At 47.3% G+C, this 24,905-nt stretch overlaps 1 protein-coding gene across 1 annotated transcript in view; it reads right to left on the bottom strand.

The window, feature by feature from the left end:
- The window catches only part of dag1 (dystroglycan 1), a 143,004-nt gene extending 121,627 nt beyond the window's left edge, over nt 1-21,377 (bottom strand). The window contains exon 1 of the mRNA XM_041192173.1: nt 21,241-21,377. The gene's annotated coding sequence lies outside the window, so the exon portion shown is untranslated. The remainder of the gene's footprint in view (nt 1-21,240) is intronic.
- Between the last annotated feature and the right edge of the window lie 3,528 nt (nt 21,378-24,905).

The following is a 24,905-nucleotide window of genomic DNA, read 5'->3' as shown; positions in this document are numbered from 1 at the left end:
CCACTGAATTACTTCTGACTATGCCAAACCACACTTTTGACCAGTTTCCACATTATTGCCATCCAGTTCAAAAAAGAAACCAAACCAAACACTGCCATCCTCAATATAGCAACCCTTCAATAGTCAAGGATAGGGAAGTAAATTAATACCAGAAATACCTCAAAAATAAAGATAGCGCTCTGTGCACCACATTCAAACCCAGCCTCCTCCAATCACTCCCAGTGCAGCAAATCACACTCCTCAGCACAAATGCTCAGAATAACTCCAGCTAAATTCTAGCTCCAGGCTGTAGACTCCACACTATTCATTTAGTGGCAGGCTCCACAGCAAAGAAATACATAGAAAGTTACCAAAACAAAAACAGAAATACTTGGAAAAACTCAGCAGGTCTGGCAGCATCGGCGGAGAAGAGCAAAAGTTGATGTTTTGAGTCTTCATGACCCTTCAACAGAACTGTTCTGTTGCTCTTCTCTGCCGACGCTGCCAGACCTGCTGAGTTTTTCCAGGTATTTCTGTTTTTGTTTTGGATTTCCAGCATCTGCAATTTTTTGTTTTTATCTTGGAAGGTACCATTCGACCTAGCCACTTCATGTTAATATTTATCCTCTCCACACAAGCAAATCGTTCCGATCATATTTACCCAACCCTGATCCCATATCCCTTCAATTCCATTTCCTTCATCTGTCTATCCAGTCTAAACTACACATACATGCGCACACAGTGCACAATCTCAATTAAGGCTTGAATCCCTGCATTAACCAACCGAGTCATTCCTCCATAGTTGTCAACAACAACTTGCATTTATACAGTGCCTTAACAGAAACATCTCAAAACACTTCTCAGGAATATAATCAAACAAAATTTAAAACCAAGCCACATAAAAAAATGGCCAAAAACTTAGTCAGAGTTAGACTTTAGGGAGTGTCTTAGAAAAGGAGGTAGAAAGGCAGAGCAGTATATAGGGAAAGAATTCCAGAGTTCAGGACTTAGGCAGCTGAAGGCACAGTCAACAATGGTGGACTAGTTAAAAATAGGGATGCTCAAGAGGCCAGAACCAAAGGAACGTTGAGTTTGAGGGGGGCTGGAGGAGGTTACAAAAGATAGGGAGGAATGAAGATTAGAAATCAAGGATGAAAACTTTAAGATCAAGGTACAAATCACGAGTGAACCCTTGGGTATGTTAGGCAGCATGGCTCAAAATGGAGAGGGGGGGGCGGGGAACCAGCTCTCAGATGATTAACCTAAACACTTTTGTTGGGGAGCATTGGGGACATGTGTGGTAGAAAGGTTCAGGGGTGAGGAGTAGGGTCCAAACCTTTGGGCAGGGGCACAATCATGATCCACATCAGAGCAGTTGCTATGGAGAGGCCCCAGTCTCCCTGCAATAAGAAATAAATACATCTGTATTGTGAGGTATGGAAGGGATGGAGTTGCCCTGCTAACGGATCTGAACAGCTTTAAAGTTAGTGGCTTGCAACCTACCCTCCCATTAGGAGTGTTACTGCAATTTTACACCTTCATAGACCAAACCATTTAACTCCACTGTACACAGTGAATGAAGACATGCAGCAGGAACCTCAACCCTGAAAAGCAAAACAGAGTGGGGGGAACTTCTGCTTCATTCAATGCGTAGCAATCAAAGAGGAATAAACACCACCACACAGGCACCAGATTAGCCATCCAAAGGTCACTGGCTTATACACCATTAATGAGTAACTTAAATCAGGCAACTTAAACCTGTTCTTTACTACACACAGTCCACTCTGTCTAAAAATACTTACGCTATGAATATCCTGGAATATTTTTAATCACTGAATACACTTAGCTACTTTAAACCTCTCATTCCCTACTCCCAACCAATTATATGCACCTGCAGACCGTGCTTTCCACTGCTCACTTTTCTTAAATTAGTCCTGACACACAGTTAGCACTGATTCTTTGGGTCAAGCTGCATCTCATCTCCCACCTTCTCCTTGGATTTTCTCCCCTCCTATCCTTAAACATTTAATGTTTATGGAAAGATTAAAAATCCCTTTATCAGTGTTGTAGAAAACAGGTGTAGTAAGATGATCTCAGGGTCACAGCCACATATTGATGAAGCCTAAGTGTCAGACTGCTTGTTTGACATTCAACACTAGATGAGCAGAAATTTTCTCCAATGTAAATATTGGGAAGTCCAATGCCCTTGTCTTTGGTCCCCACCATAAACACAGTTCCCTAGCTACTGACTCCATCCCTCTCCCTGGGAACTATCTCGAGGTTGAACCAGTTTCGTTGCAAACTTGGTGTTATATTTGACCCAGAGTTGAGCCTCCAACCACATATTCACACCAAGGCACTATTTCCGCCTCTGTAACATTGTCCCTCTGCTGATGACACTCCTAGCCAGCTTCCCACAATCTACTCTGTAAATTTGAGGTCATCCAAAACTGTGTGGTCGATGTCCTAACTCGCACCAAGTATCCATCATCCTGTGCTTGCTGACCTACAGTGGCTCCTGGTTAAGCTACACCTTGCTATTAGAATTTATCATCCTCACTTCCAAATCCCCCCATGGCCAATGAGATTATTACATTATTTAAATAGAGAGAGATTGCAGAACTCCACAGTACAGAGGGATCTGGGTGTCCTGGCACACGAATCAGGAAAAGTTAGTATGGAGGTACGGCAAGTGATTAGGAAGAAAAATGGAATGTTGTCATTTATTGCAAGGAGAATGGAATATAAAAGTAGAGAACTTTTGCTACAGTTATAAGGGGCATTGGTGAGGCCACATCTAGAGCACTGTGTACAGTTTTGTTCTCCTTATTTAAGAAAAGGCCTAATTGCATTAAAAACAGTTCAGAGAAGATTCACTCAGCTGATTCCTGGGATAAAGGGACTGTCTCATGAGAAAAAGTTGGACACGTTGAGCCTATACTCAATGGAGTTTAGATGAATGACAGGTGATCTTATTGAAACCTAAAATGCTGAGGGTTCTTTACAGGGTGGATGCTGAAAGGAATTTTCCTCTTGCAAGAGAGACTAGAACTAGGGGACACGGTTTAAGCATAAAAGGTCGCCCATTTAAAACAGAACTGTGGAGAATTTTCTTCTTTCAAGGGGTTGTTAGTCTTTGGAATTCTCTTTCCCAGAGAACATTGGAGGCTAGGTCATTGAATATTTCTAAGGCTGAGTTAGATTCTTGATTGACAAGGGAGTCAAAGGGTATAGGAGTTAGACAGGAAAATAGAGGCCACAATCAAATCAGCCGTGATCTCATCAAATGATGGGACAGGCTCAAGGGGTCACATGGCCTACTCCAACTCTTAACTCGCATTATTTATCCCTTCCTTATCCCTAATCTCCTCCAGCCCAAACAATCTTCCAAGATATCACCACTCTAAATTTTGTCCTCTCAAGCTCCTCAAGACCTACCTCTTCAACCAAGCTTTTTATCTGCTCAAATATTTCCTCTTGTGAGGAGGTGTCAAATGGTGCTTGCTAATGTTCCCATGAAGCATTTGGTGCATTTTATTACATAACCACAGCTTTATGTAGCACCTTTATGTCTGATCTAAACCAAGCTGTCAGGAGGTGTGCTACAATTGCCCTTTGGTAAGTCGAAGTTCCTGATTACAATCCAGTAATTCTCATTAGAGTAGGCATGTGAGCACATAGATCAGGTGAATATGCGATAGGCTCAGTTGCGTTGCTCCCATGGTTGAACAGGCTGCCGGAACTTACCATTGACATCCACACAAAGAGAAGATACTCAGCAAAAGTGTTGAAGAGTAGCCGATACCTACGAAACTGTAACGAAGAGTCACGGTCTTCAGAGGGGAATTGTAGAAGAGACAAGAGACTAGAAAAACAGCACTTCGATTTTAAACAGCGGAAGCACTGCTGTTCCTCGCCAGTTTGTCACACTATTGCAAAGCCAATCACAGGAGAATTTACCCCATGAGCAAGAGAGGACTGCTAACTCACGGGGGACCAAGTCTTTAATATGGGGAAAGGTTTATTCCACAAGTACATAATTGGCGTTCCTTCATAAGGCAACTTGCTGCAGCCTCAAGGACATACATGGAGATGAGAGTTACTGTTAGCAACTGATGGCACAAGAACACTCTGCAGATGTGTGTGCAAAATAAAACATAGCCATCCTTTTACTTGAAGGAACCTATCAGTCTTCCCTGGTCAATGACTGTGTTGCAGGAATCTCATTCATCAAAATGGAATATACCTCAATGGCATGCCAACACAGTGCCAGAGTGGATCTGGCTTTCTGCCCTTGACCTACTCTCATGGCCGAGGAGAGAGGAAGGAAAATAAATGGTTCATGCCAAGCAAGGTGCTCCTCACAAAGATAGAGAGAGAAATGAAGTTCAGAGGAAAAGTGAACCAGAATAGCTGACTCATATCTATCAATATTTGGACTGGGTGTTGTAAAACAAGGTTCTTCTAGTCGTTTCATTGATAAATCCACCAGTGAACCAGCAAGCTCCCAGGTTCAACATCAGGTATACAGCGAGCCAGCTGAAATGAATGAATTACACCTACAATCCTTCCTCCAAACGTCAAACCAAGAGTTAGGATGTCACAGTTGGCCACAGGGTCTCCTGCTTAAGGCCTGCTACTCTTCATCTCAATATAGACACTTTCATTGGAAACGACATGCCTGGATGTCAGGTGAGGTACTGAAGAACTGCCAACTGCATATAAGTGCTCCATAATGAAGTAGTCTTTAGAAGAGAATGGGAGGTTAAAGGGGAAAAGGGGAGGCAAGAGTCATGAGAACATAAGAAATAGGAGGAGTAGACCATTTGGTTCCTCAAGCCTGCTCCATCATTCACTAAGATCATGGCTGCTCTGCCCCAGGCCTCAACTCCTCTTTCATGCCAGCTCCTCATCACCCTCAACTCCCCGATGTTTCAAAAATCTATCTACCTCCTCTTTAAATACTTTGTGATCTGGCCTGCAATGGTCTCTGGGGTAGAGAACTCCAAACATTCACTATCCTCTGGGGGAAAAAAATTCTTTCGCATCTGTTTTAAATAAGTGTCCCCTTATTCAAGATTACCCCACAACATCTCCTGTCAAGCCCCCTCAGAATCTTATACGTTTCAACAAGATCACCCCTCATTCTTCTAAACTCTAACGAATAAAGGCTTAACCTGTTCAGCGACTCTTGATAAGTCAACCCCTTCATCATAGAAATCAGTTTACTGAATCTCTCATGAACTGCCTCCAATGCCAGTATATCCTTTCTTAAATACGGGGACAAAAACTGTACACAGTACTCCAGGTGCGGCCTCACCAACACCTTGTACAGTTGTAACAAGACTTCCCTATTTTAAACTCCAACCCCCTAGCAATACAGGCCACCATTCCATTTGCCACTTTAAATACTTGCTGCACCTGCATGCTAACTTTGTGTGTTTCATGCAAAAGGACACCCAGATCCCTCTCTGCTGTGCTTTTTTGGAGTTTCTCTCCATTTAAATAATAGTCTGCCTTTTCATTCTTCCTATCAAAGTGCATGATCTCACACTTTCCTACATTAAACCCCAAATGCCATGTTTTTGCCCATTCACTCAAACTATCTATAACCCGTTGCAGATTCCTATTGTCCTCATCACAACATGCCCTCCCACCTATTTTGTATCGTCAGTAACGTCCCTCAGAATTACTTATATTTAAAGGGCAGCATATAGCACATCATAGTCTGTCTGTCTTGCAGGTTCAAAGTTGCTGTCAGGATGGAGACAGCACTGAGCAATATGTGAAGTAATCCTCCTATGGAGGTCAAAACTCTGGAATCATTCACGTGAGTTGGATGGTGTGCTTGTGAGGAAGGGGATGGCTAGGTTTATAGGTTATAGAAGCATGAGCCAGATGAGCTGAATGGCCTTCCATTCTATACTTATCTTTGTGTGCTGTATCCTCACGAATGACCTTTCAGCCATTGTATTCTGCCCTTTTTAAATTCAGATTTTTTTGTAGTTTCCTACGAGAGAGAACAAAAGGCCTAAAAACCCACTGACATTTTTAGTGAGGGGGAAAAGATGTTTGAACAATGCTGACTTTGAGCTCCTCAGGCATTCTGGGGGCAATTCCAGCTTCTGCAATGTATCAGCTGTAAACAACACTCACTAAAGGTACATGTGACCTACTTCAAACACACATTCAGCTCACAATCCCACAAAACTTGCCCAGACCACTGGAGATTCTGGCAAGAACATCTCTCGGCTTTGTACTGCTTCAGTTAGTTATAGACTCAAGTTAAACTTGGATTGTTGCCAGTTGATTTTCCTGTCACACCAGAGACAATATAACAGTCACATTGGGCTTCTCACAATCTAGACTAAAACCCTTTGCACACACTTTATAGTAACTGTACTCTGCTATTACCATGTTCCTATTAAAACTGCCATGTCCATATTTATAACAGGAATTAGCTAGGTAAACTTGTCATGCTGTAATTATCCCTCTTCGCCACCAGTTGTGCTATAGCAGCCCAGTTTTGTGTCTTCCAGCTCCTCAGTTTGTACTGTAGAGAAACACATTGCCCTGACTGACACTCCTTTTCTGCTTTCTAAACTGCCATTAAGCAAATCAAATATGAAAGGTAACATATGCCATTAAAATGGGGACTGAATTACATCTACACACCCTGTTCCAATGTCTTTGCTGTCCACTACATCCGCTTCATCTGATGGCTATGCTTGGTCTTGGTGATTTAATGTACAATGGAAATCAATCAGGAATTCAGAGTTGTTCTACAGATGCAAAACTACCTGGATGTGATCTTGCACCATTGGAACCTCAGGCCATCTTTTGAGTGTCTAATATAGAGAAGACAGTATAATTCAGGATCAGAGGTTGTTGAGCAGAGCTGTAGGCATTTCTGTCTAGAACATCTACATAAGGGTTATCCTGTTTTTATTTGAGAAGGCAATGTAACTCCCTGCTGTACCTGAAACTGGTGTAACATTTTTGGACTTGTACAAGTGATGCACGAACTACAGACCATTCTAATCTATAGGAAATCATTTGCCTTGACTTCACACAGCTCACCTATGGGGTACAAGCCAGATGCAATAAAGCTGGCTGTGCATTGGGTTGCACTCAAGTGTAATTGTAGTGTGAGAGAGATTGCAGCTCTTAAACTATCCTTCATCCTAAAGGTCAGAATGAACTGTTCTTCAGTCCACTCTCAGTGCGTGCCAAGAAAATGTCAGCCATATTTGCTTTTGGGAAGTAACATACGAGCCCCATCTCTCTGACTGACGCTCATTCTTCATTTCTTGCTTTCATTATCCGGCCAATCTCTTTACAGGAGTCCTTGAGAAGCACCTGTTATGTATTTAATGGATTATGAAATATTGCCTCGTAAAACACACAGTAAGGTGATCCTGCAAGTAAAAGTTGAACCAATTTCATCTATCGCCAGATATGTCTAGACATAAAGGAACAGCAGGAGGCCATTCAGCCCCTTGAGCCTGCTTCAGTATTCAATTAAATCATGACTGATCTGCATTAACTCTATTAATCTACCGTTGCTCATATCCATCAATTGTCTTATACTACAGAAGTCTATCAATCCCAGTCTTGAAAGCTCCAAATAGACCCAGTATTCACAGCCTTTTAGGGGAAAGAGTTCTAAATTTCCACCACTCTTTTTGTGAGGAAGTGCTTCCGAATATCACCGCTTAGTGGCCTAGCACTAATTTTAAGATTCTCCCCACCAGAGAAAATTTTTCTCTATTTTACACTATAAACTCAATTAAATCACACCTTTACCTTTTATATTTACTTTGCCTCACACCAAAATCTGATGTAGCATTCAGCGAGAGCAACGAGTGAATCCCAAACCCCAGCACACTGAACTACGAAGCACCCCACCCCCATCACCAGCTCAATCCAACTGATCACTGGTATTTCGTCCTGGTTCACATGCCCAGAATGGGCAAGGTCAGGAGGCTGCTGGCACAGGACCCACCCATCCCACCGCCAATGCCTTTGGGAGAAGAAGGGAAAATCCCCTTCAGTCACAGACTCTTGCAAAAAGATTAGTCAAACACTAATTTTAGTTCAACCACTAGAGGCCAAGGATTCAGTTGTGAAACCTGGTGGTTATAAATGGATGGGAACAAGGTGCATGGAAGGCCATCGCCTGTAGTAACCTGCTTCCGAAAACCATTTTCCCTTTCAGTTTTCACTTTGAGATGAACAAGTGAAACTCAAACTTAAATCATGGAGTGTCCATCCCGATGAGTGTTAGGCACGTTGGCTTGTTCTTAAATACACTCTTTTTCCTCAGTATTCCTAACGTGAAGAACTCCTAGCTCTCACTGTTGACACCGCCCTGAGCTACAGCCCTAGTGTTGATTTGCAGTAAGGTTTTATCTACATCCAATGGGTTGCCTTGCCCAGTTATCATTTCATTCTGCATTTTTCTTGAACTTGTCATATGGACAGTTTCCATGACAATACACCCTGTAGTTGCAGTTCTTGTTGAAAAGCGATTGTACGTGGGAGGAGAAAGCTGAGGGGTATAATGAAGAGGAATTTATCATACTAATTCCCACTTTCCAATGGAGGGGGCTTTAGATAGAATGATACAAAACAAGAGGCCATTCAACCCAGATTGCCTGTGTCAGCTTCTTGAAAGAGATCTGTCTTCCCTAGCTGGGGGATAAGTATAGCACTAACAGCCCAGGAACACTTGATTATCCTTACAAAGGCTTCCTCTTCAGCCAGTTGCCCTTCCTGGAACTAATGCACATACTGCTCCGACACTAACAAAGTTCACTGCTGCTGTCGCTGTGCCCAAGGGCCATTTCTCTATAACAAAAACAGAATTACCTGGAAAAACTCAGCAGGTCTGGCAGCATCGGCGGAGAAGAAAAGAGTTGACGTTTCGAGTCCTCATGACCCTTCGACAGAACTAGGTGAATCCAAGGAAGGGGTGAAATATAAGCTGGTTTAAGGTGTGTGTTGGGGGGGTTTGGGTGGGGGGAGAAAAGTCGAGGGGAGGTGTGGTTGTAGGGACAAGCAAGCAGTAATAGAAGCAGATCATCAAAAGATGTCACAGACAACAGAACAAAAGAACAAATAGGTGTTGAAGTTGGTGATATATATCTAAACGAATGTGCTAATTAAGAATGGATGGTTGGGGAATTAAGGTATAGCTCTAGTGGGGGTGGGGGGAGCATAAAAGATTTAAAAATAATAGAAATAGGTGGGAAAAGAAAAATCTATATAATTTATTGGAAAAAACAAAAGGAAGGGGGAAGAAACAGAAAGGGTCATGAGGACTCGAAACGTCAACTCCTTTCTTCTCCGCCGATGCTGCCAGACCTGCTGAGTTTTTCCAGGTAATTCTGTTTTTGTTTTGGATTTCCAGCATCCGCAGTTTTTTTGTTTTTATCTCGGTCATTTCTCTACGGCTATTTTGCCTGATCACTCTGGCCAAAATGCCACGGTCACTCCGTGTGTGGGGAACAACAGTGAAGCCAGTTTACAGTTCAGTCCACAAGTGTGACCCTAAGCTACTGACACTTTAATTATCCGTCCCACTCCGACCTCTGCCTCCTACATTGTTCCACTGAAGTTCAATGGAAGCTCAAGTAACAGCATCGCATCTTTCGATCAGGAACTTCACAGCCTTCAGGACTCAACGTTGGGCTCATCAATTTCCGATCATAACTCCTGCTTCCGTGTTTTCCAGGCAGTAGGTGCTAGTAATAGTTCTGCTGTTGCCATTCATACCACCTCCACACCCAACTAACGTTTCTTTAATTGTCCCATTGCCACTCGTTTTTGCCTTGCACCATCATCCCTTTCGTCAATTAATCTTCCCTGCCCACCTTTAATTCTTTCCCTGCCTTTGTACTTGCTTAAAACCTGTTGCATCTGCACATTTTCCAGTTGTGAGAAAAAGACAACAAACCTGAAATGGTAACTCTGTTTCTCTCTCCACAGATCCAGCCTGATTTCCCTGTATTTCCAATATTTTCTGTTTTTTTTATTCCAGAAAGACTGGTTGCACATTAGAAAGATTGCCTTGCCTTCCCAAGACCCAGGCTGTGACAGGAAATCACCTGTAGCATATTTACCATATAGCTGCCAGGGTTTAATGAGATGAATCATAAGGACAAACTGCATAAATTTGGCTTGTGTTCCCTTGAGTATATAAGTGATCAGATTGAGATTTTTAAAAGAAGAAAGGGATTCAGTAGGGTAGATATGGTGAAATTATTGCTCAAGTGGGGAATTCAGAACAAAGGAGCAGAATTTTAAAATTAGAACCACCGTCCAGGATTGAAATCAGAAAACTTTTTCACGTGTAAATCTGGAACTTTCTCTCCCCCCACGGCCTCCCCACCTCCCTTCAAAAGGCTGTGGACATAGTCTTCAAAATTTCAACTGAGTCAATGATCAATAGATTTTTGTTTGGTAGGGGCATCAAGGGATATGGTATGAAGGGATATGGTATATTGAGTTGAGGTATAGATCAGCCATGATCTAGCTGAATGGCAGAACTGGTTCAATGGGTAGAATAGCCTATTCCTATTCTGAGGATGCTGTAGTGGAACAAACAACAAAGCTAAAAAGACCTCATATTACTCCCAGCACTCCTCCCCACCACAAGTGACGGGCCTATACCCAGCAGTATTTCAGCCCATGTTGCTTAGCTCAAAGCGCTTTACAGACACAAGCCAAATAAAATTGAAGGAGAAAAATCAACAGGAGGATACTGACAGGCTCACAGACACTGCTGTTCCTATACTGGCTGCTGTCTAACAGTGCAAATACCCTAGTGTCCAGGAAAGTGACCATGTAAATGCCACCACCTGCAGTAAGGACCAATCCAATAGCATTTAGAACACATTAACAGCATTTGTTCAACTGAGAGGTTTCTGACACTGTATCACAGCGCACTAGGTTCATTTTTTCATAAACACGGCATTCTTTAGTAAAGGAGAGCACGATGGGGATCAGGCAGAAGGCAGATGTGCCAGTTACACTTTTCATCAGCACCTCAATATGTAGGACTTGATTATAGAGCATTCAGCCTTGTTAATCCCAGAGAGATTTATACTTTCCCCATGGTTAACCTCTCTCATTGAATCAAAACAAAACATGTGCAATAACTTACTCAGAGACACTCCCAATGTCAGTGATTCAAATTCAGTTCAGCCTGCATACAGAATCTGCCTAGAATACTTACAAAAGTGCCTTTAATGTCCCAAGGCACTTCACAGAAGTGTAATCAGTCAAAAAACTGATACCAAACACATAAGCAGATATCGGGACAGAGAATCAAAAGCTTAGTGAAAGAGCTAGGTTATAAGGAGCATATTAAAAAGGAAGGGAGAGGGGGGCTGTTTAGGGCCTATTCAGCTGAAAGTATTGCTACAAAGGGAATGGGCAATGCACATAGGACCAGAATTGGAGAACTCAGTTCTTAGAGGGTTGTGGGCTGGAGGAGTTCTACAATCTCTTTACAGTGGGAATCAGCAAATGCAAAAGTACCATATAATCATATAACTGGGCATAGTATCAAAATTTCACATTCTTCTAAACTTCTACTGAAACAAAATGTCCAAGGTTTTTCAATGAAGACTGAAAGGAGTAATCACATGGACAGATATTTGGTATCTCAAAGGCAAAAAAAAAACAGGATTAACACACACTAGGAGTTAAGCATGGCCAGGCTCCAAACCACACCAGCACACAACACATGCATCATTTTCACACCAAAACATCTGCCTGCAGTCCATCATCTAATGGGCACGGACACTTGAGCTAGCATAGCTGATCTCCACTCACTCCCCAAACTATAAGGGACTATCCACTTTTCAACAACTTGCATTTATGCAGAGCTGGAGGTTTTGGTGGGGTGGCATGGGAAAGCAGTCAAAGCCTGATTTTTGCAGCATGTGACAGGCATAAACAGGTCAGTTCAACCTCTCCATATAATGGGGCTCTGGCAACTAAAGGACAGTCCGTCAACAGATTCTTCATTTAAATGAGCTGTCTGCTGTGCCTCAATTACAACTCAACCACATGGCACTAAGGGAGTGTTGCATTCTCTGAGGCGCTCTCTTTTGGGTGAGTCACCTGCCCTCTCACATGGATGATAAAGACCCCACTGCACCATTCAAAGAAGATCACAGGATTTCTCCTGGCCAATATCTATCCCTCAGCTAGGATCTCTAAAATAGATTACCAGGTCACTGCCACATTGCTGTTTACGGGGTCTTGTTGTGCACACACTGGTTGCTACGTTCAAAGGAATTGGCTTTGAAATGTTTTGAGATGTCCTGAGGTTAAAAAGGCGCTACAGAAATATAAGTCTTTCTTTCTTAAGGTAGGCATGACTTCATTTCCTCTTCAAGCCAGACTGCAGCCACTTACTCTGCTCCTAAGCTTCAGCCAATACTACTGATTACTGAGGTAATCAGCAAGCGTGAAGTCAGTGGAGGGGGTGGGGATGGGGGGTGGTGGCTCAGATCAAAAACTCTGCTGATTCTTGAGAATCCCATCTCTCAGACACTGCTTCACCAGGATGTTCCACATGAGCAAGTTTTACATGAGTTACAAAGTATTTTAAAACAGTTTCATCACCTTGCTCTACTGAATTCACTTAAAACAAAACAAAAAAGAGCAGTCAAAGCCTGATTATTGCAGTATGTGACAGGCTCAAACAGGTCAGTTCAACCTCTCCATATAATGGGGCTCTGGCAACCAAAGGATAAAAAAGAAAAACAGAATTACCTGGAAAAACTCAGCAGGTCTGGCAGCATCGGCGGAGAAGAAAAGAGTTGACGTTTCGAGTCCTCATGACCCTTCGACAGAACTTGAGTTCGAGTCCAGGAAAGAGCTGAAATATAAGCTGGTTTAAGGTGTGTGTGTGGGGGGCGGAGAGATAGAGAGACAGAGAGGTGGAGGGGGTTGGTGTGGTTGTAGCGACAAACAAGCAGTGATAGAAGCAGAATATCAAAAGATGTCAACAACAATAGTACAATAGAACACATAGGTGTTAAAGATAAAGTTGGTGATATTATCTAAACGAATGTGCTAATTAAGAATGGATGGTAGGGCACTCAAGGTATAGCTCTAGTGGGTTTTTTTTTTTTATTTTATATAATGGAAATAGGTGGGAAAAGGAAAATCTTTATAATTTATTGGGAAAAAAAAGAGAAGGGGGAAACAGAAAGGGGGTGAGGATGGGGGAGGGGACTCACGACCTAAAGTTGTTGAATTCAATATTCAGTCCGGAAGGCTGTAAAGTCCCTAGTCGGAAGATGAGGTGTTGTTCCTCCAGTTTGCGTTGGGCTTCACTGGAACAATGCAGCAAGCCAAGGACAGACATGTGGGCAAGAGAGCAGGGTGGAGTGTTAAAATGGCAAGCGACAGGGAGGTTTGGGTCATTCTTGCGGACAGACCGCAGGTGTTCTGCAAAGCGGTCGCCCAGTTTACGTTTGGTCTCTCCAATGTAGAGGAGACCACATTGGGAGCAACGAATGCAGTAGACTAAGTTGGGGGAAATGCAAGTGAAATGCTGCTTCACTTGAAAGGAGTGTTTGGGTCCTTGGACGGTGAGGAGAGAGGAAGTGAAGGGGCAGGTGTTGCATCTTTTGCGTGGGCAAGGGGTTGTGCCATAGGAGGGGGTTGAGGAGTAGGGGGTGATGGAGGAGTGGACCAGGGTGTCCCGGAGGGAGCGATCCCTACGGAATGCCGATAAGGGGGGTGAAGGGAAGATGTGTTTGGTAGTGGCATCATGCTGGAGTTGGCGGAAATGGCGGAGGATGATCCTTTGAATGCGGAGGCTGGTGGGGTGATAAGTGAGGACAAGGGGGACCCTATCATGTTTCTGGGAGGGAGGAGAAGGAGTGAGGGCGGATGCGCGGGAGATGGGCCGGACACGGTTGAGGGCCCTGTCAACGACCGTGGGTGGAAAACCTCGGTTAAGGAAGAAGGAGGACATGTCAGAGGAACTGTTTTTGAATGTAGCATCATCGGAACAGATGCGACGGAGGCGAAGGAACTGAGAGAATGGGATGGAGTCCTTACAGGAAGTGGGGTGTGAGGAGCTGTAGTCGAGATAGCTGTGGGTGTCGGTGGGTTTGTAATGGATATTGGTGGACAGTCTATCACCAGAGATTGAGACAGAGAGGTCAAGGAAGGGAAGGGAAGTGTCAGAGATGGACCACGTGAAAATGATGGAGGGGTGGAGATTGGAAGCAAAATTAATAAATTTTTCCAAGTCCTGACGAGAGCATGAAGCAGCACCGAAATAATCATCGATGTACCGGAGAAAGAGTTGTGGAAGGGGGCCGGAGTAGGACTGCAACAAGGAATGTTCCACATACCCCATAAAGAGACAGGCATAGCTGGGGCCCATGCGGGTACCCATAGCCACACCTTTTATTTGGAGGAAGTGAGAGGAGTTGAAGGAGAAATTGTTCAGCGTGAGAACAAGTTCAGCCAGACGGAGGAGAGTAGTGGTGGATGGGGATTGTTCGGGCCTCTGTTCGAGGAAGAAGCTAAGGGCCCTCAGACCATCCTGGTGGGGGATGGAGGTGTAGAGGGATTGGACGTCCATGGTGAAGAGGAAGCGGTAGGGGCCAGGGAACTGGAAATTGTTGATGTGACGTAAGGTGTCAGAGGAATCACGGATGTAGGTGGGAAGGGCCTGGACAAGGGGAGAGAGAAGGGAGTCAAGATAACGAGAAATGAGTTCTGTGGGGCAGGAGCAAGCTGAGACGATCGGTCTACCGGGGCAGTTCTGTTTGTGGATTTTGGGTAGGAGATAGAAGCGGGCCGTCCGAGGTTGGGCAACTATCAGGTTGGAAGCTGTGGGAGGGAGATCCCCAGAGGAGATGAGGTCAGTGACAGTCCTGGAAACAATGGCTTGATGTTCAGTGGTGGGGTCATGGTCCAGGGAGAGGTAGGAGGAAGTGTCTGCGAGTTGACGCTCAGCCTCCGCGTGGTAGAGGTCAGTGGCGCACTGACCTCTACCACGCGGAGGCTGAGCGTCAACTCGCAGACACTTCCTCCTACCTCTCCCTGGACCATGACCCCACCACTGAACATCAAGCCATTGTTTCCAGGACTGTCACTGACCTCATCTCCTCTGGGGATCTCCCTCCCACAGCTTCCAACCTGATAGTTGCCCAACCTCGGACGGCCCGCTTCTATCTCCTACCCAAAATCCACAAACAGAACTGCCCCGGTAGACCGATCGTCTCAGCTTGCTCCTGCCCCACAGAACTCATTTCTCGTTATCTTGACTCCCTTCTCTCTCCCCTTGTCCAGGCCCTTCCCACCTACATCCGTGATTCCTCTGACACCTTACGTCACATCAACAATTTCCAGTTCCCTGGCCCCTACCGCTTCCTCTTCACCATGGACGTCCAATCCCTCTACACCTCCATCCCCCACCAGGATGGTCTGAGGGCCCTTAGCTTCTTCCTCGAACAGAGGCCCGAACAATCCCCATCCACCACTACTCTCCTCCGTCTGGCTGAACTTGTTCTCACGCTGAACAATTTCTCCTTCAACTCCTCTCACTTCCTCCAAATAAAAGGTGTGGCTATGGGTACCCGCATGGGCCCCAGCTATGCCTGTCTCTTTATGGGGTATGTGGAACATTCCTTGTTGCAGTCCTACTCCGGCCCCCTTCCACAACTCTTTCTCCGGTACATCGATGATTATTTCGGTGCTGCTTCATGCTCTCGTCAGGACTTGGAAAAATTTATTAATTTTGCTTCCAATCTCCACCCCTCCATCATTTTCACGTGGTCCATCTCTGACACTTCCCTTCCCTTCCTTGACCTCTCTGTCTCAATCTCTGGTGATAGACTGTCCACCAATATCCATTACAAACCCACCGACACCCACAGCTATCTCGACTACAGCTCCTCACACCCCACTTCCTGTAAGGACTCCATCCCATTCTCTCAGTTCCTTCGCCTCCGTCGCATCTGTTCCGATGATGCTACATTCAAAAACAGTTCCTCTGACATGTCCTCCTTCTTCCTTAACCGAGGTTTTCCACCCACGGTCGTTGACAGGGCCCTCAACCGTGTCCGGCCCATCTCCCGCGCATCCGCCCTCACTCCTTCTCCTCCCTCCCAGAAACATGATAGGGTCCCCCTTGTCCTCACTTATCACCCCACCAGCCTCCGCATTCAAAGGATCATCCTCCGCCATTTCCGCCAACTCCAGCATGATGCCACTACCAAACACATCTTCCCTTCACCCCCCTTATCGGCATTCCGTAGGGATCGCTCCCTCCGGGACACCCTGGTCCACTCCTCCATCACCCCCTACTCCTCAACCCCCTCCTATGGCACAACCCCTTGCCCACGCAAAAGATGCAACACCTGCCCCTTCACTTCCTCTCTCCTCACCGTCCAAGGACCCAAACACTCCTTTCAAGTGAAGCAGCATTTCACTTGCATTTCCCCCAACTTAGTCTACTGCATTCGTTGCTCCCAATGTGGTCTCCTCTACATTGGAGAGACCAAACGTAAACTGGGCGACCGCTTTGCAGAACACCTGCGGTCTGTCCGCAAGAATGACCCAAACCTCCCTGTCGCTTGCCATTTTAACACTCCACCCTGCTCTCTTGCCCACATGTCTGTCCTTGGCTTGCTGCATTGTTCCAGTGAAGCCCAACGCAAACTGGAGGAACAACACCTCATCTTCCGACTAGGGACTTTACAGCCTTCCGGACTGAATATTGAATTCAACAACTTTAGGTCGTGAGTCCCCTCCCCCATCCTCACCCCCTTTCTGTTTCCCCCTTCTCTTTTTTTTCCCAATAAATTATAAAGATTTTCCTTTTCCCACCTATTTCCATTATATAAAATAAAAAAAAAACCCACTAGAGCTATACCTTGAGTGCCCTACCATCCATTCTTAATTAGCACATTCGTTTAGATAATATCACCAACTTTATCTTTAACACCTATGTGTTCTATTGTACTATTGTTGTTGACATCTTTTGATATTCTGCTTCTATCACTGCTTGTTTGTCGCTACAACCACACCAACCCCCTCCACCTCTCTGTCTCTCTATCTCTCCGCCCCCCACACACACACCTTAAACCAGCTTATATTTCAGCTCTTTCCTGGACTCGAACTCAAGTTCTGTCGAAGGGTCATGAGGACTCGAAACGTCAACTCTTTTCTTCTCCGCCGATGCTGCCAGACCTGCTGAGTTTTTCCTAGGTAATTCTGTTTTTGTTTTGGATTTCCAGCATCCGCAGTTTTTTTGTTTTTAAAGGATAAAAAAGAGTTGATCAGATTGGGATGGATTGCCAATGGTACAATGCAGCCAGATAGAGAGAGAATTACAAAGAGTCTCCTCCTACAAGGAGGATCACAACCTATGTTAAACTACCACCCTTCCTTCCTCACCAAGCCAATCTTGGTGTTCTCAGCATTTAGTGTAGGAGTTACTCAGGTGGTCAGTCAACATTTGTGGAAAGAGCAGGAGTGTTAACTTTTCAGATGTAAACCCTCAGTGCCGAAACGTTAACTGCTCTGTTCTCTCCAGATACTGACTGGCAAGCTGAGTGTTCAGCACTTTCTGTTTTCGCTTCAGATGTCAAGCAGCTTTTTGTCAACCTCTTCATTCAGGTTAAGCAGACCCAAAGATTCTTTGTTACCTCTAATAACATAGGACCCAGATTATTTTAACTGGTTCTGATCGTGGGATTGTTTCTCATAAGAGGCTGCCATGACCTCCTTGTTATTTCACACAGTATAATCGCTACATCACTAACTCTTATGACACAAATCTCTGCTTTAACATGGGTGGTTCAAATTGGTTTGAATGTCTAATTTTGAGAAAATCACACAGCAGTGATTGTGCAGACTCAGATGCTGGACCTGCTGCAGCAAGAAATATGAAATTCCATTTAATTTTGTCAATCAAACCCCCCTACAAAAACTCCAGCACGATTTTCAAAACAAGCCTTTCCCTGATGTGAAACACTCTTTCAAAAGTTCCACATTTTCACAAGTGCTCATTAAGAGAGAGAAATAAATCGATAAGTAATTAACCAAGTAATCTTTAGGGGGGTCAGTTAAACAGTATAAGCGTATTGCTGATCTAACAGTTGTCTCTGGGCTCCTTTAGCATGTTGGTACCAATACAATAGAAGCAACCAAACACCCACTTTAATGGGTCACAAAACCCTTTCTTCTGCCAGAAAATTAATAACTTACAACATCCTGGCATAGCCACCCACACCTCAAACCTACTAATCTGGCACAGACACCAGCACACCCATTCCCACTCACTGCCAGACGCAAACGACCCCCTCCAAACATGAACCCCACCCACTCTGCCATTCTCACTGCCAGACACTGGCGCAAACATTCCCCTCCTCTCCCACCCCATTCCTGCTCCCAGACGCAACCACCTTCACTCCCGCTCCCAGACGCAACCTCCCCCATTCCTGCTGCTGGGTGCAACACTCCCCATTCCCGCTCTCAGAAGCAGACCGAACACACAACCCCCAAACGTCACTGCTGGGCACTGACACCCAGCACCCTACATTCTCACTGCCAGACGCAGACACTCACCCCCTCACTGCATTCCCACTGCCAGGTGCAAACACCACCCCCTGCCAGGCGCAGACACCCAAACTGTCACTCCACCCCACCCCCACTCGCCGCCAGGTGCAGGCACCCATTCACCCCCGCCGCTCGCCGCCAGGTGCGGGCACCCACCACCACCTCCCACTCACCACCAGGTGCAGACACCCACCACCACCACCTCCCGCTCGCTGCCAGGTGCAGACAACCACTACCACCACCTCCCCCTCGCTGCCAGGTGCAGACACCCACCACCACCACCTCCCGCTCACCACCAGGTACAGACACCAACCACCACCATCTCCCGCTCGCCGCCAGGTGCAGACACCCACCACCACCTCCCGCTCGCCGCCAGGTGCAGACACCCACCACCACCTCCCGCTCGCCGCCAGGTGCAGACACCCACCACCACATCCCGCTCACTGCCAGGTGCAGACACCCACCACCACCACCTCCCGCTCACCGCCAGGTGCAGACACCCACCACCACCACCTCCCGCTCACTGCCAGGTGCAGACACCCACCACCACCACCTCCCGCTCACTGCCAGGTGCAGACACCCACCACCTCCCGCTCGCCGCCAGGAGCAGACACCCAGCACCACATCCCGCTCACTGCCAGGAGCAGACACCCACCACCACATCCCGCTCACTGCCAGGTGCAGACACCCACCACCACATCCCGCTCACTGACAGGTGCAGACACCCACCACCACATCCCGCTCACTGCCAGGTGCAGACACCCACCACCTCCCGCTCACCGCCAGGAGCAGACACCCACCACCACCATCTCCCACTTGCTGCCAGGTGCAGACACCCACCACCACCACCTCCCGCTCGCCGCCAAGTGCAGACACCCACCACCTCCCGCTCGCCGCCAAGTGCAGACACCCACCACCTCCCGCTCGCTGCCAAGTGCAGACACCCACCACCTCCCGCACGCCGCCAGGTGCAGACACCCACCACCTCCCGCTCGCTGCCAGGTGCAGACACCCACCACCTCCCGCTCGCTGCCAGGTGCAGACACCCACCACCTCCCGCTCGCTGCCAGGTGCAGACACCCACCACCTCCCGCTCGCCTCCAGGTGCAGACACCCACCACCTCCCGCTCGCCTCCAGGTGCAGACACCCACCACCTCCTGCTCGCCGCCAGGTGCAGACACCCACCACCTCCCGCTCGCCGCCAGGTGCAGACCCCCACTACCATCACCTCCCGCTCGCTGCCAGGTGCAGACAACCACTACCACCACCTCCCGCTCGCCGCCAAGTGCAGACACCCACCACCACCACCTCCCGCTCGCCGCCAAGTGCAGACACCCACCACCTCCCGCTCGCCAAGTGCAGACACCCACCACCTCCCGCTCGCCGCCAGGTGCAGACACCCACTACCACCACCTCCTGCTCGCCGCCAGGTGCAGACACCCACTACCACCACCTCCCGCTCGCCGCCAGGTGCAGACACCCACCACCACCATCTCCCACTTGCTGCCAGGTGCAGACACCCACCACCACCACCCCCCGCTCGCCGCCAAGTGCAGACACCCACTACCTCCACCTCCCGCTCGCCGCCAGGTGCAGACACCCACCACCACCACCTCCCGCTCGCTGCCAGGTGCAGACACCCACCACCACCACCTCCCACTTGCTGCCAGGTGCAGACACCCACCACCACCACCTCCCGCTCGCTGCCAGGTGCAGACACCCACCACCCCCACCTCCTGCTCGCTGCCAGGTGCAGACACCCACCACCCCCACCTCCCGCTCGCTGCCAGGTGCAGACACCCACCACCCCCACCTCCTGCTCGCTGCCAGGTGCAGACACCCACCACCACCACCTCCCGCTCGCTGCAAACACCCACCCAACCGCTTGCTGCCAGGTGCAGACACCCACCACCACCACCTCCCGCTCACTGCAAACACCCACCCAACCGCTTGCTGCCAAACAGCAGACAACACCCCCTCCTGACAGGCACAGAGACATCCAGTCCCCTTGCCACCTATATCCCCACTGCCAGGTGCAGGCACCCCACCCCGCCCCGCCCCATTCCCACTGCCAGGCACAGACACCCATAATACAACCCCCCTTCCACACAGGCACAAATCGTTCCTTAAATATCCCATTACCCAGCACAGCCAGCCACCCACCCCTCGAGCCCATTTCCCGGCATCATCACCAGTCCATCCACCCAGGTACGGACACCCCACACACATCCCCCTCTAGCAATGGTCAGCTCCGCCTAAAGCACAATCCATGTTTACGTTCGGGTGCTTTGCCCCCCGTGCTGCTCATAGTGGAAACAGTGTGAAGGCAGCCGGACCACCCACACTGGACGATGCCAAAGCTGGTGGGGGCAGCGCTGCCCTGCCCGGCCCGGCCTGATCCGGTCCGGCTTCTCTCAAACCTGGGGAGTTCGCAAAACTTGTACTGGCTGGAGGTCACTTTGAAGCGGCGGCGGCCTACTCCCGGCTGCGGGGATGGAAGGGGGTGTCTTCAAAGCTGAAGCCGGGGCGGCAGCTGATCAGAGCGGGTGCGCTGGCCGCCGTCCAGGGGCTGAGGGGAGGGGGGCAGACTCGGATTTAAAGGGAAAACCTGATTCCCCCGCAGAGGCCGAGGCTGGATCCGGGGCCTTCCCTACCTGATGGCTGCTGCACCGAGCACTTCTTCCCTCAGCCGCTGCGGGCTTGTCTCCGGGACCAAGCGGTGTCTCCCAGGAAGCCCCGCCACTACATCCATTCCACTCGCAGCCGCGACTGCGCTGACTGCAGCTGCGGCCCGAGGTCTCTCCACCCTGCCGCCCGCTCCACCAATTACGGCTGTCCTCTCTCGCTAAAGCCCGCCCCTTCTCCTGTCAATCTGCTCCACTCATCCAATAGGAAGCCGGCATCCCCGTTCCCAACCTCCCGACCGTCAATCAAATCTGAGCGTCCAATTGGAGTCCGCCTTCCCTCAACTGTCAAACCAGAAAGCCAATCGCAGGCCAGGATCCTTGGCTCTGGCCCAGTCGCCAATCGGCTTTCCGCACTCCCCGCCCGTGCGGAAATCCCCCATCTCTAATTCGTCAGCCCGCTCCTGTCACTCACAACCAAAGGACCAATCGCAGGATGGCCCTGGCTTTCTCGAGGCTGTCTGGTGGCGTCCGATGAGCAGGTGGCTTTCGCAGGAGGGGCGATCGACTCGAACTCCATCCCCCTCGGTCGGTGGGTTCAGTCTGTGGCTCTTGTCTCTGGCTGGGCCGGATTCCCTCTTTTCTGATCCGGGGCTAGGCCGCTGGCTTGCCATCTCCCTCCCACTCTCAACCAGACCGTGTTCTCTCACCTTGCACTGGGCGCCAAGCCAAAAAAAATGTTCTGATGAAAGATCACAGACTTAAAACTTACTCCTTTCTCCACAGATGCTGCCAAGCCTGCTGAGTGTTTCCAGTATTTTCTGTTTTGATTTCGAAGCGTGGGTTGGGGATGTGGAACATGGCTGTTGAGAACAGGAGTTCCCTCCCCCCTTCCCAGCCATGGGACAAAGGGAGAGTGCACTAAATCCCTAAGAGGAGAGAGACCTGAAGGCATGAGAACTTTAAGCTAGGGCACTGGAAGCCCAGGTAGTAGCTGATATAGGATATACTTGCCTATAGGGAGGGAGTGCAGCAAGGTTCACCACACCAGTCACTGGGATGGCAGGATTTTGTTTTATGAGGAGAGATTGAGGAAACGGGGCCTGCATTCTCTAGAATTTTGAAGAATGAATGGTGGTCTCATTGAAACTTACAACATTCTTAGCGGGCATGACAGGGTAGATGTAGATAGGATGTTTCTGCTGGCTAGTGAGTCTAGAACCAGGAAACTCAGAAAAGAAGGCAAGCCATTTGGGACTGAGATGAGGAATCTCTTTACTCAGAGGGTGATGAATCTTTGGAATTCTCTACCCCAGAGGGCTGTGGAAGTTCAATCATTGAGCATGTTCAATTTAGAAATCGATAGATTTCTGATACTAATGACATCACGGGATTGGGGATAGCACAGGAAAGTGGCATTGAGTTAGATGATCAGCCATCATCTAATTGAATGGTAGAGCAGGCTCAATGGGCCGAACAGCTTACTCCTGCTCTTATGTTCCTATGATGGGTGAGCAGGACCAAATGTGCATGGGACCCTTGTTGCCACGTCCAGCGCCATGCCCCCAAATCGACCCTGATTCCTCTTCCATTCCCAACTCTTCCTCCCCTAAATAGTCATGAATGCTTTCCTCCTCTGCACCTAGACGAGCTCCTGCATCCCCAGACCTGCACAGTCTCATCTACTGGTTGGTGCCAGCACCCAACCTTCTCTCTGGCTGCAGCCGGTATTTATAGAACCCAACTGTACCTCACCAGCACCTTTCTCGACCCACCTATTGCCCCTGATTTGTTGCACTGCTTGACTGACATCTAACATTGGATGAGTAGAAATATCCACCAACTAAGCATGTGAAGGCCGAAGACATTCCCTGATGCAATTCCGATTCCAAGTCAGATTCCATCCCACTCCCTTGCCACTTTGAGGCTGAACCAGAGCTTTTGTAACCATGCTGCCCTATTTAACCCTTAGAATAGATTCCCACTCCATATCCTCTCCATCACCAAGATTACCTACATTTCCTGTCTCCATCCCTCATTCAGCTCTTCTGTTGCTGAAACCCTCATCCATGCAATTATGCCTCTACTCCAATGCTCTCTTCGTTGACCAGCCATCTGCTGTAAGCTTCATTCAAACCTTTGCTGACTTATTATAATCTCTTGTTATAACACAGCAGTTGGTAAAGGCTGTTATTTAAAAATTGGATTTCGACACTTTTTCTTGCCTTTGAACTGTTGTCCTTCTTGTTTATCTTGTTCTTCCCTATGAGCCTTTTGATCTCATTACAGCACAATCAGGCAACAATCCAGGATGTTCCTTTTGTAACACCTCTGTTGAAAAGACTTCTACAGGCTGCTCAACTGCCATACGCATCACCCACATTTGCGATTCAGCTATATCATTACCCAGAATAAATTGAACCCCTGCAATGGACAGTTTTTCCACCATTCCAATTATAACTTCACCAGTCCTCCATTTGCTCTTTAAATTCACCTTCCACAATGGAATTGATTTAGCGTCTCCATGAACCCCACTTATTATCACCTGCTCTGGCAATATTCCCTTTGAACAACAAATATCAATATTCCACAACATTAAGGATTGACTAGCCCTGTGTCTCTTACAACTATAACATCTTTACCTACTCCACCCTGTACACATGGTAAGACTTTCCCTTCACACACAAAATCTTTAAACATTTCTACAACCTGCTCCTCAGAATTCTCTTGGGTAAATTGTGAATACATTCCCACTTCTTTACCCATCACTGATTCTCCCTGTTTCACCTATACACAAACCACTGGTTTCTCCTGTGCCTGAACCTCAGAACCCACTTTTACTTCCAGAGCTTTTCTGTACCCCAATAATTCCAACAGATTTTCCCTGCAATTTCCAACACACTGACTTCATGTGCCCCACTTTATTTCAATGAAAACACCTCGATTTTCTAATGTAACTTCTACCTTCAGCACCTTCCTTTTTATTCTGAGAAAAAACTTCCTGGGAACTTCTAGCTACTCTTCCCTGACTGCCTACATTCCTTTCACCTTCCCACTTTTTATTCTTTTCCAATTTGAAAGACTGATGGAAAAAAGGTTTAGCTCTATGAACTAACTCATAATCATCAGCTACTTGTCTAACAAAATCAACCCTCTGTTCCTCCACATGAGTTCTCACTACCAAAAGGATTGAATCTTTAAATTCTTTCAAAAGAATTACTTCCTTAAGAGCTGCATACGTTGTCTCTATTTTTAATGCTGGTATCTACCGGTTAAAATTATTTTGTTTTACTCACTCAAATTTGATATAAGTTTGCCCAGGCTGTTTTCTCATATTCCTAAATTTCTGCCTAAATTTCTTTCTCTCTCATGCCTTTCTACCTGTATGCTTTTTCACTACATCTTAATTCAATGACATTTCTTCTGATGGCGAAGCACATACTTCATGTGCTCTACCCACTAATTTAGACTGTAATAATAATGTCCAGTTTTCCTGTGGCCATTTCATCTGTTTAGCTAGTTTCTCAAATGAAATAAGGAATGCTTCAATAATGTTTTCCTCAAAATTTGGAAGAGCTTATGCAAATTTAAACATCTCCCCACTGGGTTCTATTCTGGGGATAAGTCCTTCCTCACCTACTGGTGTCTCTTTTTTAACTGCCAACATTTTCAGTTGGAATTCTCTCTCTCTCTCT

Source organism: Carcharodon carcharias, chromosome 7 (assembly GCF_017639515.1).
Source record: "Carcharodon carcharias isolate sCarCar2 chromosome 7, sCarCar2.pri, whole genome shotgun sequence".
NCBI classification, from domain to species: Eukaryota; Metazoa; Chordata; class Chondrichthyes; order Lamniformes; family Lamnidae; genus Carcharodon; species Carcharodon carcharias.
Note: the sequence above shows the minus strand (reverse complement) of the source record. Positions and strands in the feature narration are given on the sequence as shown.